Source organism: Pteropus alecto, unplaced genomic scaffold (assembly GCF_000325575.1).
Source record: "Pteropus alecto unplaced genomic scaffold, ASM32557v1 scaffold280, whole genome shotgun sequence".
Taxonomy (NCBI): Eukaryota; Metazoa; Chordata; class Mammalia; order Chiroptera; family Pteropodidae; genus Pteropus; species Pteropus alecto.
Window position 1 is genome coordinate 1,383,851 of NW_006430057.1, and position 5,796 is coordinate 1,389,646.

Consider the following 5,796-nt stretch of genomic DNA (forward strand, 5'->3'; position numbering starts at 1 on the left):
GCATAAAGATATATGCACCCTGATGTTTATTTCAGCATTATTGATGGTGGCCAAGACACGGAAACAACTGAAGTGTCTTATCAGTAGATGACTGGATAAAGATGATATGGTACAATTATACAATCAGCCATTAGAAAAGATCAAATACTGCCATGGACAACAACATAAATGGATCTCAAGATATTGTGCTAAGCAAAATAAGCCAGATAGAAAAAGTTGAAAATCACATATCACTTATATGTGAGATATAAACCTAAAAGTAACAAATGAACATGAGAAACAATCAGAGTCTCATGGACATGGATAATAGACTAGTGGTTACCAGAGGAGAGAGGGAAGGGAGAAGAGGGGAGGTAGATGGGGTAAAGCCAGTCAAATATGTGCTGACAGGAAGAAATCTGACTATGGGAGGTGAATACACAGTGCAAATAATACATATGGCTTACTGTTAAAGTGTACAGACGAAACTTATTGTCATCATAAAAAATAAATTAGAAAACAATAATAGAATACAACCTGAAAAAAAATAATAAAAGGACAGATAATTTAAGTTAATCTAATATTAAAAATAATGTGGGTGCGGAAAAAAAGGTGCTGACCAAAGTAACTATGGAAAATGGTGCTTCGACTGGAAACTATGACACCAATATCAAAGAAATGTACATAAACACTGTAGTAGTGTGCCGCGACCTGCACGACTAGAGGGTTAACCTGAGAGGGGGCAATGAAAGGATTGAGAAAAACACAGGAACAGTATATACAAAAGCTGGGGCCAGGTGGGACACTGCACTCTGCTGAAGATACAGTGACCCTGAGGCAAGCTCAGTGCGTTTATTATATACTTTTGAATTTCAAGGAGGGACTGGGAAGTCTTCTTCTCAGAACTTGAAACTTACTGGCAACAATAATATCCCAAGGCCTGTCTGTACCTGGTTATCTATACTAAACCACAAGCAGCTATCTGTGTTGCTTCTCTGCCTTGGCAGATTCCTAGAGTCAATCATGGCTTTGCAAATGCTTCGGCCACGGGTCCGGCTCAGATCCTTCTCTCTACAGTATAGTTGGTAAAAGTTGTTTCTCTTGGATAGGGGTTAGTAATTCTGAAATTGCTGAATATGTTATGCTGGGATTGAACAAATAAGTAAATGGATTGTAAATGGTGGGAGCCAGGTTTCTCACTGTTGTAGAAGGAGGTTACTGATAAACAAGAGTAGGAAACCGGAATGATCCATGTGTTAAGAGGCTATCTCTGTGTCTCATTTTGTGGCATTAGTAAGAACTCTAATTTAATACAGGTGGTTACATAGAAATATTCATAAGTGTATATACATAGATTAGTATACACACATGGATTTCCTTGCTCTGTCAGCTAAGAGAGCCAAAGATAAATGACACCTCAGTAGCAACAAGCACACCTGCCACCCATATCCTGATTTCTAATATCGTTCTCCAAAAAAAAAAAGAAACCAGGACTCCTTGGATAAACAGCTGATCCTAGGGCTGGGCAGGAAATATACAAGATGAGCCTGGAGTGTGTTGGGGTGACAGGAAGAAGAAATTATTCAAAAAAAAGAAAAAAAAAGATGAAGGCACATCAAAGGGACAGAACTCCCTATGTCTAAGGCTGAACAAGTGGAACAACAAGATAATGCAGTTTTGGATTTATAACTCAAAGTACAAAATAAATATCCATTAAGTCAATGCTGATGTAAATGGTTGAATAAATAAATTGAGAGAGACCTGTCTCCTGTACAGAACAACCTCAAATAAGTTATATAGATATTTGCCCCTCAAGGAGGTGGGCCTTAACTCTTCCTACCCTTTGAGTATGGGCTGTGCTTAGTGATTCGCTTCCAAAGAGATTTATGGAAAAGGAGAAAAAAATAACTTTATAGTGGAGAAACCTGATGAAAACTACCTCAGCCAGGTGGTAAGTTATGTTGATAGTATGTACCCTTGATGTGATATAATGAAAAGAGCAATTCACCTCTATGGTCTTCCTCTCCAAAAGTCCATAATCCTGGCCAAATCATGACTAATACTCCTCACAACTGTCAAGGTCATCAAATGCATGGAAAGTCTGAGAAACTGTCATAGCTAAGAGGAGCCTAAGGAGACCTGACGAGCACATGTAATGTCATATTCTGGATGAGATCCTAGAACAGAAAAGGCATTATGTAAAAACTAGAGAAACAGGAATAAAGTGCAGTGTTTCGTTAATGTACCAATGTTGGTTCCTTGATGTGAAACATGCTCCATGGTAATGTAAGATGTTAACAATAGGGGAAAGTGGTGCCGGTGACATGTGAACTCTTTGCAAACTTTTGTGAAAATCTAAAACTCTAAAATACAAAGTTTACTTAAATTAAGAAAGCATTATGTATTTAAGTGTAATATGGTATCCTAGATTGGATCTTGGAACTGAAAAAGGACACTAGTGGAAAAACTGGTGCATCTGAATAAAGACTGGAATTTACTTAATAGTACTATACCAGTATTAGTAATGGTACATTTTGACAAATGTACCATAGTAAGATATTAATATTAGGGGAAACTGGGTAAGGAGTATGTAGTAACTCTGTATTTTCTTTGCAACTTCTCTGTAAACCTAGTTATTCCAAAATAAAAATTGTATTTAAAAAACAACAACGAAATGCCAGCTAGCTGGATGTACAAGCAAAATCTGTTTGCTTGGACCACCCTAGATAACCTACATGATGACATTTGATTTGTTTGGGACTGTGCAGTGGATCTCTCCCCTCAGCTTACCCCCAGCCCCCACCCCCTGGCTGGTCTGCTGTATCCATCTGAATGTACTTCATGTGCATGGATCTACACCAGAAAAGTGGCTGTGGTTAACAGGGGGAGCCTGGTTCCCCTGAAGACTAGACTCAAATCTAGATAACAAAACAAAACAAAATAGGCCAAGCTTCAGAACTGAAGTGAAAAGGAGAGCAGTTGGGGAGAAGGAGTTTGTTAAACAAGAGTTAGCTAAAAATACAAGACAGTTATTCTTTTTGGAGAATTAAGACAATGATTTTAGTCTGGGAGAAAGCATGATACCAGGGAAAATGTTGACAGGGTGGGTGCTCCATTTCTTCTGCTTTACCTATGGCTTATTCAGAAACTTTTGCCCACATTACATGATTGGCCTGAGAATCAAGTGGCAGCCATGAGTTACTAGGAAGGGTAGACAGACAGGAATTAGGGCATAAAGGGGCTTTTCTAGGGTCACGGCCACAAGATAGCTCCAAGCCTCTTACTTGTTTCTGTGGCCATCTTCTTCATCAGACTGTGAACTTTTCTGGTACAGGGATGTTGCCTTATTCTTCTCTAGTCCCAGCAGTGCTCTGTACATAGTCGATGTTTGATAAACATCTCCTTAATGAGTAAGTAAGGTAGGGAGCTAGAAACCAGTGAAACTTGGGAGTTTTTCTTTTGAAAACTTACGGGGAAACATTAAATCCCCCAAATGTCTTTACCTTGAATCCCCATAATTAAGATACTTAAAAATAGTCTGATCATTTGATTTTTTTCACATCAGTCGGGGAGGTCTCATCTCCGACTCTCAAAATTACACAATTGAAACTGGAATTCTGGATAGAATTTGGATAGATGTATTAGTGTTAAATATGTATTTCAAAGTTAAAAAGCCACTGTCCAGCTGCATAATTTGACAGAGAAAATGGCATGCTAAATTATGTAGAATCATTCATATTTCAATTCCAATTGAGGTAAATAAGAGAAAAAAGCTTCAATATGACTCTTCAAAGAGCTTTTAATGAAATGTGTTTTTAAACTTGTTTATCTAACACAATGGTTCTCAGCCTGCCACACCAAATCCATGATAAAATTTTCACTGAAGGAGAACTTGAAAAACAAGGTAATATGGTTACTTTTTAAAAAGCTAGTTTTATTCACTTTAATAGACTGCTCATTGCTCTAAAATGATAAGATTGTGCTTGACTTTTTTTTTTTTTTCATCTTCTGCCATTGCAGGGTGATTTCTTGGATTTCTCCTTAGTTGTATGGCTTGTTCATCTGGATCCCAGGCGATTTTTCCTTGCTGCTGCTCCTTGTTTCCGTCACAACTTTGATTTGGTCACCAGAGAGATGAACAGAGCCTCTATCATCTACGCCACTTTTTTTCTCTCTTAACTTGTTTTTTTTTTAGTATTAACATGTTCTCTCTTTTGTGAAGAGGTGATAGCAGATGATGGCAGTTAAAAAAAAAGTGTCGAGTTGGAAAACAAATATCATCCTATTTCAATCCCTAAAATGTTACTTGTTCATGAAATCCCAATGTCTAGAAAGGAATTCCATACACTTATATACTTTTTTTGGGTCTAGTTGAACACTCAGGGACTTGGGAGAGGCAGTGAGAAATGTATATTTGTTGAGTACAACTACTTGGCTAGACAGCAAACTCTACATATACATTTCTCAGTAAATTTTTACAATTTCAGTTAGGTACTCTCATCTTACAAATAAGGAAATGGAAATTAATATAGGATAAATAGCTGCCTGAGGGATGTACTAATAGAGTACATTAGTACAAATCTAAGTCTATTCTAGAATCTGGGCTTTCCTATAATACCACACCAATTATATCCAGTCCCTAATACTCATTTTAGGGAGGAGTATTGTTCGGTTTTTCTTTGTATACACCTTGATGATACCTTTACAAACTCCCTTTCTGACTTGTAACTTTGCAATGTATTTATATAGCAAGAGAAACACTTAAAAAAACTAAACTTAGAAGTGTCAATATTCTTTACTTAAGCTTGCATCCCAATTAATTTTTGCCTTTTTGTTCAAGAAACCACATGAAACCTATCAGGAAATATTCATATGCAACACCCCGATTATCTGCAGTTGAAATTAGCAGCACCACAGCAGACTCTAAGTCCCCAGGTAGAAGTTAGTGAAAGCCAAGCTCTCTCAAAGAGCTGAAGACATCAAGTTCTTTGAAACACCAGACCAAACACAGTGCCATCCAGACCTTGATTCTAAAGAAACTAACTGGTTAAAAATCCAATGGTGTAACAACTCCATCTGTTAGGTTGAGGACAGAAAAATGAGCAAAGAGATGGGGATGGGGACAGGAGGGGAAGAAGAGAGTATAGCACTGGCAAGAGGAAGAAAGTAGCACAGGGGTAAAACCAAGGCAAACTATATGCAATCAAATAGAAAATCCAGAACGTTCTATGACTATGCTGATTAATGAGGATATGATCATGACTCCCTAGCTTTTCACTTACATACTGAAAACAAATGTAGTAAAGAACATATAAACATATAGATGAACTCTTAGCAGTGTTCATTTTGGAACTAAAAAATAAATTTCCTAAAGGTACATGGCTAATGCATTATAATTTAGGGCTTTAAAAATTTGGTCTTCTGCTTGCTAAAAAATCAAATTATAAAACAAGACTTTGTTTTCCTTACATCCTTCAAATTACCAAAGTCATCTGAAAATAAATTTACACGTTCAACAAATGTTGGTAACCAGCTTTTAATAATACATATTTAATTTTCAGAAACATATGCTAACCATCAACAACATGATCAGGGTTCCATTGCCCCAGATGTTATTTCATTGGTATATTATATCAATATTTGCGAAGGCTTTCAAATTCAACAACATAAAACAAAACAGCTTAGTTTTTAAAACTACAATGCTTTAAAAAATGTAAACAGTTTATTTTTACATTATTGGAAAAAAAAAGACTCACTCCTTAATACGGCTTAATTTTTTTTTTTTAAGTGAGTAAAGCCTGGCGCTCATGGATAAAG

The 5,796-nt window shown here is 36.7% G+C and overlaps 1 protein-coding gene across 1 annotated transcript in view; it reads right to left on the minus strand.

The window, feature by feature from the left end:
- Positions 1-5,796, minus strand: part of WDR44 (WD repeat domain 44) — a 128,419-nt gene that overhangs the window by 39,084 nt on the left and 83,539 nt on the right. The window lies entirely within an intron of this gene.